Raw genomic sequence first — 15,612 nt, 5'->3', positions numbered from 1 at the left:
CAAGAATCAAGATATCTGCATCAAAGATGGGTGAAAATGCTAACAGTCAACACTGAAGACAGACCTACTGGTTGCATGGTTCAGGCAGCTGTACAAGAAGAAACTGCAAGAGTAAACATTTCTCACATGGAAGAGGACTACTTCAAGAAGTAGTTCAGGGATAACTTCAAAAACACAAGGTTCTTGAAGGAGACAACCATGTGGATGCCATTCTGACAACTCCTCAAGGAATTCAAGAACACGCGGTTCTTGAAGTAGCTCAAGAGTCTTGACCTCTCCCAAAGGTCAAGAAAGACTTGATATAACCATTCTGATGTCTCAAGAAGTAGTTCAAGAACACAAAGTTCTTGAAGTATCTGACAGCTTGACTCTCCCAAACTCTCCCAGTGGTCAAGAGGGATTTGCCGAAACCATTCAAGAGATTGGGAACATCCTAAAGGCGGATACTTTTCCTTAGACCTTGTGCTCGATCAGACCAAAGCGGGAGGAAAGGGTACAGCTAAGGAAATCTTTCTTTTCCCCAACTAAGATGACAAAGCCTCTAGGAAAGAAACTGAAGAATGTGTACAGCTTGCACAAATCAAACTCGTTTCACAATACCAGACTGGCAAGGAAGACCAAATGAAAATGATGGGGGGTAGGATTAAATAAGCTTTGCTTAAGATTCAAATCACTGACCAATTCATACAAACTGTGGTCAAGCGCAGGAACCAACATCGGAGAAGTTAACCTTGCTCTTGACAAAACCATTCTTAGCAATCTCGAATGTAATGGAGTTTTGTCTTGGGAAGAGATCCAATTGATAAAGTGTCCTTTATGATCTTCTCAGCCTTTCCAAGTGCAGACTGGCACAACTCCAAATGTTACCGCTTCCAGTTTGATTTGTGTGGTACAACCCCCTTAGGTGGTGTAATTGTAAGTTGTTTTACATTTTGTTAGTGTTTTGCACTTCTCGGCCACCAACATTTACCGGAAAAAGAACGTACCAACTCCTCAGAGCTGGCTGGTCCAAAAGTTATCACTTCGGATAACTCTGGGATTTGGTGCATTCCCCTTCTGGGTGGTGCAATTGGTATTTGTTTTGCTTTTTGTTAATGTGTTTTGCACTTCTCGGCCACCGTATAAAACTCTAAATTGGAGTACCGACACAGGCACTCGAGACAATCGGCCCTATTAAGCTGCCTGTAACAGCCAGCATGTTTCCGCCTTTTGTCCTGTACTTTCATGGGTGTTACAAAAAACGCCGCAACTAGAGTCTCCTGTAGTCGCGGGGTGTGTGGTCTACAAAAGCAAACGACCACCAGGTTCTCTAATTAGCGCCGAGTGAAAAAACATTAACAGCTGTGGCTGTAGGTAACCACCTGATGACATTTATATTAACTCCACAAGATGGCAGTAGCTGTATTTGAAGTGTCATGTAGATTTATCCAGCAGCTTTATTTACCTCGCATGCACTTTAAAATGTTGGTTGCGCTACTCAGCTAATTAAAAAAATTAATAAAAAAAAAAAAAACGCCCCGTCCTCTTGGCGCTTTAGCTAAATAGACAGCTGGCTACAATTAGGGCATGTGTGCTTTAAACATGGCTAAAATGCGCATTTTGACAAGTAATTGCTTGGTGTTTTTTAGCCTGGCATATGTATTACCAATAATATTGATATTTGCAGTCATTTTTGGAGGTCCATGTGAAGAGGGGATTTGTGTCAAACGTTACGTGAAACTTTACAAATAGTGTTCCTGGTGTTACTAGGAGTTAATCGAGTAAGCATAGCTAGTCATGATTAACATTGCTGTTAGCATCAATGTGGCGTTGCCATGGCATCCACTTTTGCGCTGCCCTATCCTTCAATGGGTCTTTGTGCACGCCACATGCACATGTATACATCTCTATAACACAATTGTATTCTGACATGGTGACCGCTTACTTTGAAGTAAGAGGTTTTTACCTGCTGTGCATTTGCTTCAATGCTAATAGCAACCTTTACTTTCTGACCTTTTTCTGTGCAGCACACAGCAGTCTCGTATTGAACACAATTAACGCCTCAAAAAATTTATCGCAGAAAAATGCCAAATACCAATTAAAAACCAGTCAGCTCAGTAATATACACTGTGTACTTCTGTTGTATATTTTTGTTGTATTTTGTAAAACATGCTAAGAGGTTATGTATATTTCAAGACAACACTACATCTCAGCTTTGTGATATAGGTGAAAAAGATTGTTATTAGTATGAACTTCAGTCTTTGCCCTTTTCTTCCCATTTTTGCTGTTTTTTTAAGTCTCCAAATATTTCAATCTTCGCAAAAAAAAGTGTAATATTATGACTTTATTCCCATAAGATTTTGACTGTATTCTCATATTATAACTTTTTCCCCAAACCTAATTTTCCAAAAATGACAAAAATGACTTTATTTTGTTTTGCTTGTTTTGCATTACAACTTTTAAAAAAGAAGGAACAAGGACAGGCGGTATCGGAAATGGAATTGATGAAGAATCAGAATAAAAACAAAATAAAATTAGGCCTGTCAGGATAACAGATTTTGCTGGACGATAATTGTCCTACAAATTATTGCCAATAAATGATATTATGTTAACTTTTATGTTTTAAATGAATGTAATGATAATATATGGCACAATAAGGAGATAACACTGTATCAAAAGTAATGAATTTTAACTTCTCAAGAGTATTTCACATTGTAATTGGAATGTTGAGCTTTAAAATAAAAGAAATCAAACAAAAGAACGTAATACATAAAAAATACCAAAAAAACCCCCAATGAAAATAAAATGGACACTATGTCTCTTTTAGCAAAAATTGCACTTAAATAAAAATCATAACTAAAAAGAATAATAAATGCACCCTTTCTCTGTTGATAAAAAAAAACACACTCCAATAAAAAGCACACACAAAACAATAAAACCAATGACTAAACTGGACTATCAGGTCTCTGTAAACAAAATTGCACTTCAATTAATAATGAAGATTGGGTATTATTCCTTAACAGGAAGGCTTAACGGGTAGCGAACGACACTTGTCTGTGAGCGCGCACCATTTTGCATTGTTTTGTTTATATTTACTTGGCCAACCAAACGTCTCAGTAAGTGCTGGCTGTTGGGATGAAGGCTCCGCTGCATCTTGAGCGTCAGTTTTTTTCCCAGTTGGGAAAACTGGAAAGGATGGTTGCGTTTGGAGTGCGCATGCAAGTTGGTCGTATTCCCCTCCCCTTCTTCGTCACCACTGCTTTCCAAAAAATGCCACATATCGGCTCGTCGGTGTTCATGGGCTCACCGTGTTAATTCTGTTTAAAACCAAAATGTTCCCACACTGGGCCTGTGGCACTCGCCTTAGAAACCATCACTTTGTGCCCTCATTCATATTTGCGTTTGCTCACTTGCAAAGTGACCTTGCGGTATTCCTCGAGAAGAAATCCTTTGTCAGGCAAGCATTGTGAGCTGCAGTGTTGTCACTCGCTAGCAGCCCCAACTCCACCCACTGGGAGAAAGAGACTGAATGACTGACGGGAGGGTTCACTCGTTCTGTTCATTCCGCCATAAAACCAACGTGCCCAGGTGCTGAGACAGATGCACAGGCTTGTCATTAAGCCTGTTTGGTTGAGAGAGAGGAGGAAAACCAATACGCATGCACATGTCAATTTATCAAGGCCGGCAAAATGACTCAGTTCGTTATTACTAATATTTATTGATTATCATGACAGGCCATAATATAATATAATATAATATAATACAAAAATAAATATAATATAATATAATAGAACAACAAACAAATAGAGGAAAACGACCGCCGGAGGTTGAAAAATCCTTTATCCCCCAGTTTCCTTTTGTCTCTGGACAAAGTCATAAGTGAATGTGCGAGCAATGGCTAGTTTTGGTTAGCCAATCTGAGGGGCACAGAGATAACTTCCACTGCAAACATCAACAAAGTATGCTTCAATCTAATAAGCATTATACAGCTCAGAGTTGGAAAATATCAATAAAAATGATAATATGCTGAAAATACTCACTTTCCTAATGCACACTGCACATAAACCTCTTTAAAGTTATTATTATACTTTTGACCAAACTGTCACTTTATTTGTACATAATATAGAGGTAAAAAATGATGGCAAATAATCAAAATTATTCATTTATTTAGCCCTAGATTAATAAATTGCATAAGAAATAGACATGACTTTGAGTAGGCTGCAATTACAGTCCAGATATGTGTTGGCAAGGCATTACTACAAGTCATTGCATTCATTAGATAAATCAGATATTCTATTGATTTTTGGCAGCCTACTCATCACCCACCCACACGTCAGTGGAATAGTCTGCAATGTGCATGTTTTATATTACAAATTACAGTTAGTTAACAGTACTGCTGGTTTTTAAAGCTGGCATGTGTATTCATCGAAATGAACAGTATCATCTTTGTAGAGCAGAATTGTTGACACTTGTATTGGACCTAATTACATGTAGCTAATGATGTGAGCAGCAAGTTTATACGCTGCCTAATTCCTGGGGAGCCTTTGACTGTTTTTGTGCCTAACCAAGAGGAAACCTAATGTATAGCGCTGCCTTGAGGCCTTAAACTAAAGTGACATGGCGAGCTGCTCTAACTCCAACCTATTTGCCACACTGATTCCTTCAATCCTCCGTTTTCTGGCTATTTATCTTGTTGTTGACCATGCTGACAAGCGGGCACCTTGCGCTGCACGGCCCGTTTTCATGCTTGGTTAAATCAAATTCCACTGTTATGTTTGCTGCTGCAAATACTAATACTTGCTTTTGTTTTAAAAAGAAAGAAAAACAATTAAAGGCATGACATGGTCATATAAGATATTTGTAAACGCTCTGCAAAAACTGAACTCTATGGAAGGTTAAATACCTGCCATAAAGGTAAAAAATGCCTTTTTTTAATGGGGTGTCCAAACTTTTCCCACAGAGAGCACATTATTTTTCTTTATTTCTTATTCATTTACAAACTTTTCTTTTTTTTTTCCTTCTTTCCTCTTCTTTTATCATGGCATAAGTCCAAACTTTTTCCAGCGAGGACCACACACCGAAAAATGTAAACATGCAGGGGGCCACTTTGGCAATTTTATATATACAGTATATATGATTTTGTAATTTTTTTTTTTATATATCTACAGACTGTATAAACAGTGGTGTGAAAAAGTGTTTGACCCCTTCATGATTTTATTTTTGTCACTCTGAAATGTTTCAGATCATCAAACAAATTAAAATATTAGTCAATGACAACACAACTGAACACAAAACGCAGTTTTGAAATGAACCTTTTTATTATTAAGGTAGGAAAAAAATCCAAACATACATGGCCCTGTGTGAGAGACTCATTGCAAGTTATCGCAAACACTAACTTGCAATGAGTCTCTTACTGTGGAGGAATTTTGGCAGAATTGTTGTAATTCAGCCACATTGGAGGGTTTTCCAGCATGAAGCGCCTTTTTAGGTCCTGCCACAGCATCTCAATAAGATTCAGGTCAGGACTTTGACTAGGCACTCTTGACTTTTTCTTCAGCCATTCAGAGGTGGACTTGCTGGTGTGTTTTGGATCATTGTCCTGCTGCAGAACTCAAGTTGGTTTCAGCTTGAGGTCACAAACAGACGGCCGGACATTCTCTTGCAGGATTTTTGGTAGACAGAAGAATTCATGGTTCCATTTATCACAGCAAGTCTTACAGGTCCTGAAGCAGCAAAACAACCCCAGACTATCACACTACCACCACCATATTTTACTGTTGGTATGATATATGGTATATATGGTATGGTATACCCTCTTTGGACAGTGAGGCAATAACAAAGCTTTGTTTCCCCTTGAAAATCAGTAACAATAAAATTATTAAATTGAAATTGTTTGCAATAATAATTAAAAACGCAAGGAACATCTATTATTCAGATATTCCACAGTAAATTATTAAATTTGACGAAAATAAAACAAGATGTGACTTGAAAAGCTGGCTCCAAGTGTAAAAAATTCACAGAGGCTTTTGTATCCTCCCTGGAGTTTGTATTGTGAAGGCATCTTTCCACAGTGTGCAGTGTGTGTGCATGCGTGTGTGGGTGTGTGTGTATGAGAAAAGCTTCCAGAGCCTTGTGAATATGTATGTGTTTCTACATGCGTGGACAGAGTGCAGTCCAAGTGTCTGCTGCTGCTGCTGTGCTGGTGCTGTGCGGTGCGGTGCAGAGAAGCTTGCCAGATGACCTACATGCTTGTTAATCACAGGGTGAGCCTGTTGCACAAAGCCTTGTTTTGCACATGGGGATACTTGTATAATTCAGACCCTATATCATAGCTTCTTCATAGTATATATACTGTGTACACATACATACTGTACATATATATATACACAACCACACACACAGGAAGTTAGACAGTTGCTGAGCCTCATGCACTTGACAGGTTAGTGTTCCTGGTACAAAATAAGGACCTGCTTGTAAATTCTAAAAAAAAAAAAAAAAAAAAGCCACTGCAACGGTACAGACGGAAGTGTGGATACTACTGGCTCTCGATTTTGCTGCGAAGACTCAACAACATGCTTGTTTGCATTTTTTACCTGAAGACTGGAGCACAAGTTTTGTGCTGGACGTCACAGCCACCCCAATGAGAACAGACATTGTAAGTGTCGTCGCTGTTTCGATGTTGCTGTTGTAGCGTCAGCTTTATGGGCTATGTGAAATCAATGCACCTAGGAAAGAAGTATTACATTACATCATCAATGTACTTGTTAATGCATGATCACAGCATTTATATAAAAAACATTTTTTAGAGGGTTCATAGTCGAAATAGGTACCTATACTAACTCGTTGTCTCTCGTTAGAACGCACAGAAAAGGGAAAGAATGTGTTCATGTTTCACATAAGGATTGTGGATGATGGGCAAAATTCCAAAAAAGTGCAGTTTTCCTTTAAGCCACGCCATGACTTCACTGCTTTTTCCATCCTTGATCTCCTTGTATTATCCTCTTACCATCCATCCATCCATTTTTTATGCCGCTTATCCTCACAAGGGTCACGGGTATGCTGGAGCCTATTCCAGCTGACTTGGGGTGAGAGGCGGGGTACACCCTGGACTGGTCGCTTCCAATATTAACAGATTTATGTGCTGAATAACGCTTCAGAATTTAAGTCAAAGTCAACATAGTGAGAAAAATTGACCGGAATTGACCAAAGTAATCATGGAAAGCTTACCTACCGCTTGCAGTTCATGCAAGACGCTGTTTGATTGACAGGTCCTCCATAAAATAGGCAGCTCTCTTCTGTTGTGTGCTGCAGTGAAATGCGTCCAAGCGAAAAAGGCGGTTAGGCTGCACCACAGAACCGCATTTATCAATATTGTCCCCCAGCCGTGGGGGTGGCCACTTTGCTGGCCGGAGAGTGACCAAGGGTGGCCAGGGGTGGCTGTGGCACATAGCTCCGTTACGGTTGCGCAACAGCGTAACAGCAGCGGTTACATTTAGGGATGTCCGATATTATCGGCCAACGACAATTATCAGACCGATACTGGCATTAAAAACATGGTATCGGCCAAGATCAGTATAGTTTTTTTTCTTCTCTACAATAAAAGATACAGAGCTTTTAGCACCAAACTCACAAAAAGTTGCAACACTGCTGAAGTTGCTGCATCATGAAGTTAATACTGCGCTGCTCACAAGTCTGTGAGAATACGATAACTCTATATTTCAAACAAGCAGAGTAACAAAGCTCACGATGAACTTAACAGCTCCTTAGAAATGTCTGGGTCGCTGCCATATTGGATGTGGCAAGGCTGCGCTGTAAGTGAATACAAGGAAATGTACCGTATAAAATGTCTTTCTACAAAGGAATTTAAGTAAATGCCTCATTATTTTATCATTTATTAAATTATTATTAATTTATTAAAATTTATTAAAATTTTATCATTTTAAATGATAAAAAAATTAATGTTTACAAAAATAAATCAAAGCACAAGAAACACAAACGCATTCTTATATAAAATATGTACATAGCCTACTCAATTCGATTGTGATACACACTGTGATACCTGATGGACAATATTGCGTGGGAGGTGAATTAGTGAGAACTACTAAAATATACTGCTCAAAAAAATTAGAGGAACACTTCAAAAACACATCAGATCTAAACTGGGGGAAAAATGATGTTGAATATCTTTCCTGATAATAAGTGGGTGATGTATTAGTAACAAAATGATGCCACATCATTTCATAGAAATGACAAGTGAAAAAATGATGCAGCAGACTGGTCCATTTTGCCAAAATGTAATTGTAGCATCTCAAAATGATTCTCAGTAGTTTGTGTGGCCCCCACGTGCTTGTATGCATGCCTGACAACGTCGGGGCATGCTCCTAATGAGACTACGAATGGTGTCCTGGGGGATCTCCTCCCAGATCTGGACCAGGGCATCAATGAGCTCCTGGACAGTCTGAGGAGCAACCTGGCGGCGCCGGATGGACCTAAACATAATGTCCCAGAGGTGTTCTATTGGGTTTAGGTCAGGTGAACGTGGGGGCCAGTCAATGGTATCAATTCCTTCATCCTCCAGGAACTACCTGCATACACTAGCCACATGAGGTCGGGCATTGTCGTGGACCAGGAGGAACCCAGGTCCCACTGCACCAGCGTAGGTTCTGACAATGGGTCCAAGGATTTCATCCCGATACCTAATCGCAGTCATGGTGCCATTATCTAACCTGTAGAGGTCTGTGCGTCCTTCCAGGGATATGCCTCCCCAGACCATCACTGACCCACCACCAAACCGGTCATGCTGAATGATGTTGCAGGCAGCATAAAGTTCTCCACGGCATCTCCAGACCCTTTTAAGTCTGTTGCATGTGCTCAGGTTGAACTTGCTCTGATTAGTGAAGAGCACAGGGCACCAGTGGTGTAGTTGCCAATTCTGGTGGTCTATGGCAAATGCCAATCGAGCTCTACGGTGCTGGGCAGTGAGCACAGGGCCCACTACAGGACGTCGGGCCCTCAGGCCACCCTCATGGAGCCGGTTTCTGATTGTTTGGTCAGAAACATTCACACCAGTGGCCTGCTGGAGGTCATTTTGTAGGGCTCTGGCAGTGCTCATCCTGTTCCTCCTTGCACAAAGGAGCCGATACCGATCTTGCTGAGGGTTGAAGGACCTTCTATGGCCCTGTCCAGCTCTCCTGGAGTAACTACCTGTCTCCTGGAATCTCCTCCATGCGTCCAGGTACCGCAGTGATGCCCTGGTCCAGATCTGGGAGGAGATCCCCCAGGACACCATCCGTAGTCTCATTAGGAGCATGCCCCGACGTTGTCAGGCATGCGTACAAGCACGTGGGGGCCACACAAACTCCTGAGAATCATTTTGAGTTGCTACAATGACATTTTAGCAAAATGGAGCAGTCTGCTGCATCATTTTTTCACTTTCATTTTTGGGGTGTCTTTGATTTCCCCCCTCTACAGGGTGATCATTTTCATTGCTATCAAATTATGTGGCAGAATTTTGTTACTAATACATCACCCACTTATTATCAGGAAAGATATTCAACACCATTTGTCCCCCAGTTTAGATCTGATGTGTTTTCGAAGTGTTCCTCTAATTTTTTTGAGCAGTGTATAACCCTGGGATCTACATGCACTTAACCTCACAGGTGTATGACCAACTAGGATGCAGAGAGGCCAGGCCAGCTGGATAAATAGCTGTGTACTGTTAGCATGAGCTTTAACTCCCATGCACACATCTATAAGCAAGTCTTAATAGCCCATTATATTCACACTTACCAAGAAATTTACCTGAGACTGTTAAAGACAAGTCCTTATACAAGTTTAACGTTTATTAAACAGTTGAAGTGCAAGAGAGAAAAAAATACCTTGGGGTTTTAAGGTTCACGCTGTGGTACCATGCCTTGGCGCTCTGTTGGAGCTCTTTTATAATCCACAAGGCAACTCTGAGTACTCACTGTTCCTCCTGCGACAAAATTACTTCAAATCCTCTATGGAGCACTTAGCTGAGCAATGGCGGATGTCCTCGTGCGGTTCATGTGCAGAGGTGGGCCTCTCCTTACCAACAGGATTAAACCTTCATAAACGTCCTGTCCTACAGTACTGTTTATACTTGTACTTCTTTTGTTATACTCACTCAGACACTTGTTCAAATCACACTCTCCCACAGACGCACCTTGCTGTCCCGTCAAGCGAAGCAAAAGCTAATCTGCTAACACAGTCCACGTGTTGCTACTGCTTCTCCACTACGAATTATATTCATGTTTCACACACAACTCAGTCACGTTGTTCAGGAATGTCCACAACTCCTACATCCACCGGTAGCTAACTTGGCTAAACTGTAACTTAGTCACTGCACACAATGTCTTCAACTCCCGCTTCTGGCATCACTTTTCCCTCTTTGTCTCGAGCCCGCCCCATAAGAACCTGATTGGCCAATAATATTTACTAATTTGTCTCTGATTGGCTGTAACCGCACATTGACACCTGCTTAAAGAAATGCACAGGAAGGCAATGCTGAGACGTTCAAGGTCTGCTTCCACCTGGGAAATTTCTGTATCAACTTTTACTACATATGAGTACAATATTATTCTCTCTCACTTATTATGGATGAATATACTGCAGACAATAATCTGAAATAAGCAATGTGCTTACATGAATGACCTACTCAGAGATGGGTGGAGTAGCCAACAAAACAACTGTACTCATTTACGAGTATTGTTAATTTAGAAAATGTTTACTCAAGAAAAAGATACAGTATGTGATGTTACACATATCGGTAGCGGTATCGGTTGATATCAGAATTGAAAATTGATAGTTGGACAATATCGGCATATCGGTTTTCGTTAAAAAAGCCAAAATCGGACATCCCTAGTTAGCCAATGACGTCATCTAGCTACTTCTAGGTCCGTCAATAGCTACTTTTCTTACTGAGGAGTCGGCAACTTTGGGCCTGGCATGCACATTACATTGCATCGTTTTGTGTGTAAAAACATGTCCTCAAGCGCGATAACAGAGAAAAGGAATATCGCATCCTCAAATTTCCCACAGCTCCTTTTCCACATTTAGTGTTTTGTGGATCTAACTCACAGGTTGGTACACAGGGGGCTAATTTGTCTTGTTTGCAGGCCTTGACGTTCCTATTCCAGGCCCGTCATCCAGCTGTTTGGGTCTGCAGACTGGCTCGGCGGGCTTCAGCCCTCACAGCCGTCGACAATTGACAGTCCTCATCCCGGGAGGTTAAGTGCATCCTGACCTTTTGGGTTTCACGGCTCAAGCAGCCTAACATTATTCGAGGCCACTTCTCAGCACTCTAATTCAGACGGACACGGCTGCTTTCTGCTCGCCGCTCTTCTTTTACGCATGTCATTCCTCTGCCCTTTTGCAAGTATTTGATGCTATACCCTATATACAACTTTCCTTTCCACACACATTTGTTAACTCCTCTCTAATTCCAATGAATTATGCCATTTATTCGTGTTAATGACTCCCCGGGGGATCAATCGATAGCTGTTGTGCTAATTTGGGCCATCTTTAATTGTGTATACAGGGTAATTAGCTTTTATTTGTCTGCCACACATACATTTGCGAGTGATGACATGCACAGTAAGTCAGTAGGCCCTGTGGAGGTTACTAGCCATTAGCCTCGATTACAGTTGATTTATGTATACATGGCGCTGCTCCTGAAAGGATAATGTGAAATAATTGGCTACACATGAGCAGTGTTGGGCAAACGACTTTAAAAAAGCAATTAGTTACAGTTAGTCGTTAATTTCCCCTACCCGCCAAAAGAATTGATTTAGTAACAGAATTACTCCTTCATAAACTTTATTAGTTGCCATAGACAGTAATTATTGCGTTACTTTTTGAAAAACCAAACATGTCATAGAATTGGTATGTAGCTTTGTAGTGCTGTAGTTAGCTGTTTAATGAGATAAGAGGTACTCACAACAAACGCAGATAAACACTCTCAAACGCTCCGGGGTATCATGTACACCTCACATGTACTGCATGTTCTTGTCTTTTACATCAATGAAAATTAAAGTACTCCAATCCTGAAAACGAAAGTTTGCGGTATGTCATCTTGGCACGCAGTTCTCCTGTGTGGCTTATGCGACGTTCGCGAACAAGTCGAATCTTTTGAACGGCTCTTCAAACGGACCGAAGGGAAACAATTCCCAAAATATATTATAGTGTATCTTATATCTGCGACTCGCTTAACATGATTCACTTAGGAGAACCGTTTAAAAGACGACTCGTTCCGGAGCGAGTCAGCAAACTGTCACACAGCGGTGCATAATAACGCACCACATTTCACGTAAACGGTAACTGTAACTTGTAACGTTTGAAATAGTATGGAACTAGACATTACTGTTGGTAACGTCATTACTTTTACCGCCGTTACTCCTAACACTGCACATAAGAGCAGCAGGAAATCTTTTTTTTTATTACTCCCAAGCGCCCCCTACAGTTGTAAAGTATAACTTACTTTTAATCCATTGTAGTTAATGGACAATGTTGTTTTTATGTGCAAATGAATAAAATATAATATAGAATATAACAATACAAATACTACATGTATTATATTACATTAAAATGACTTAATAAATATGATTTTCTTTGAACTGTGAAAAGTAATCCTATCACCAAAGCTGGTGTTAACAAATGATGAATACAAATAAATATCAAATAGCATTTCGATCATATATATATATTATTAAAATCATGGAAAAATCTGTTTAATAAAGTTGTATAAATATACATATTATTATGAATTATATGGATATTATATTGAATTATAATTTTGTAGATCCCGTATCCCGTATCCCTGCGCACTGTTGCCTGTGCGTTCATGTGAACGTGACGAAGACACCCGCATCTTCTTCCGCTATGGAACACGCACATAAACAAGATGGCCAAGTGGGAGGTAAGTCGCTGTTATTGGACTGCAATGCTGATGGGGAGGTCATACAACTTCATGTCAAAAAATCCGAGCTAGCCCTCCACACGGCTAACGTTATGTTTATAAGGTACATTAACCCTAATCTCACAGATTTGCGCTACCGAAATTTAACCATGTCCATTTGGAAGGAGATGATGCAACATATAATATGTGCTGTTGCGGTATATACAGTATACAGTACGTGACGCGTTACAACGGATACACGTCAACTTGCTCTTTTAGCCACATTTTCCGTCTTTTTTTTACATTTTGTTTGGCGACGAAATTGCAACTTTATTCTTTGTTTTCCTTTGTTCCTTCCGTTGCCTTGTGGCATTTGCTCGCCTCTTCAATCATCCCGCTTCCTTCTTCGTCCTCTGCGTGGGTGACGTAAGCGCCTTGGTGACGTAAGTGATTTCTCGAGGCAGAAAAAAAAATCCTCAATTATTTTTTGTAATCGAGGTACTGGAATTATTCGAGGAATCGTTAATATATATATATATATATATATATATATATATATATATATATATTATATATATATTATATATATATATGTATGTATATGTATGTATATAATATAATTATAGTATTATAGTATATAATATAATTGTCAACTTGTTTTATATAATACATATATATAATATCTACATGAAATTTAGAACAATAATGCTAACACCAGTGCTAGTTATGTGAGGTGTCCTGGCTGGTCTGCCAGTAAGACAGATAACTGAAGTATGCGATTAAGGGTTGCCTCGACAAGAAAATGTGCTTTTCTGATTATTACACCCAAATCGTATTACTGTGAAAATTGTTACTTATTGTTGCTTTAAGGTCTAGGCATCCCATGCTATTATGACCTGACATTCACCCAAAATGGATTTAAAATGTGAGCTCCAGTCAACGGATGAGTGGCTGAAAATCAATAATAGAAGAAACAGACCACTTCACAGGACACTCTTTTCAGTCATTTGCAGACAATTAGGCAGAGAAAACGCTAAAGCAGCACTTTTAGCCACTTTGGAAAGTGGCTGAGGGGAAGGAAGACGTCCATCAGGTCACATGGTCGTCGTCTTGCTTCAAAGACGTCTTATTACGGACAGATGATGCTAGATCGTCTTTTGTTCTCAGAGTTTGTCACTCGAACTTGAACTACACAGTATGTGGAATTGTGCTAAAAAACAACACAAATGTCTGCACACAAAAGCACGCATTAATACGACGTCAGAGAAACTAAACCCGAGCGATTTGTGAGGGTTGATTTTTTTCGATGATGCATTTTTGTCACGCAAATGTACTGTATTACTCTTTCAAACGCATATTGTTTTGAGAAGCCAAACTCTACCCAAGTAACCCCAATAACTAACCGAAAGTATGTTTCTCATCACCGAAATTCGACCAGAACTGGGCTCAGGGGAACAAGTGCGGGGTAAGTCACTGTTGATGTACTACACTGCTGATGGCGACGCCATACAACTTCATGTCAAAAAATCCAAACGATCCCTTTAAACAAATAAACACTGCACCTTAAAATAGGTGCCTCTTTTTTCCTCTCAGAAAATAACTGGTTGAAACTCAATAAAAGATCATTATTTATTATACCATATTTCTTACAAAAGTGCCCATCCCTCTAATAGACACCATACCCCAATTATTCTCCTAGTTCACTTGAATAAATGCCACACCTCAAATAGATTAACGTACGCACGCCCTGTTTGACCCTCGGACCACACCGTAGCTTGAGGAAACGCAGCGGTGAACAAATATTGAGCACAAATAGCTAAAGAAAAGGGTATTTTGATAGGTAAGTTTAACTTCAAATCCCTGGCAGATGGCTCTCTCAATAAGACCAAAGTTATTTACCGTCGCTGTGAGTTGAGTTGTCATGGAGGACGTCGACTCTCAAACGCCAGAGAGAAGAGAGACGGTACTGCAGCACTGCATGTACTTTTTATTGCCATTTATACAGTGGTACCTTGGCATACGAGTGTCCCAACTAATGAGTGATTTTTACATGTGAGCCGTCTCTCGGCTGATTTTTTTGCTTTCAACACAAGCTAAAATCTGAGCTACGAGCTGCTACATAGCCGAGGACAGCTATTTCGGGGCTTGTGTCAATGTGACAGGCGTACCGGTAAGTGAGCGAGTGCACACACAGCGCCCAATGAGACGGCAGTAAAGGCTTGCGAGGGAATTTATTAGCGTTTATGCCTAAACTGCTGTGTTTGTCAAAGAATGTTGAAGTACCCGTGTTGTCATACTTGCATGTGGTTGAGGTGGCCAAACTAAGAAAAGTGTGATAGTATTTGTAAAAGAGTGTCTGTGTGTGTGTGTGTTTGGAAGTATAAACGATAGCCAGGCTGCACTACAGTATCAGGGCACAGTCCTAGTTCGGTAAACTACTGACTGTTCTTGAGCGCTCAATTTTTTTGTAAATTGTCAAAATTTATGTTTCTAACAACCTGTTTTCATTTCACTGAGGCCCTGTCCACACGGGAAGGCTTTTCCAAAGCTCATCTAGACTTACGAGAAGTGGGATTACTTCTGCGAGCCGTTATGGAGGATAAGACAACAAAATATCAGGAGAATGTCGACTGGGGTGACTCACATCCATCGGAATGGATGTGAGTCGGCTTCCTCCCACGTTCCAAAAACATGCATGTTAGGTTAATTGGAGACTC

Source organism: Dunckerocampus dactyliophorus, chromosome 13, assembly GCF_027744805.1.
Source record: "Dunckerocampus dactyliophorus isolate RoL2022-P2 chromosome 13, RoL_Ddac_1.1, whole genome shotgun sequence".
Lineage (NCBI taxonomy): Eukaryota > Metazoa > Chordata > Actinopteri > Syngnathiformes > Syngnathidae > Dunckerocampus > Dunckerocampus dactyliophorus.
Note: the sequence above shows the minus strand (reverse complement) of the source record.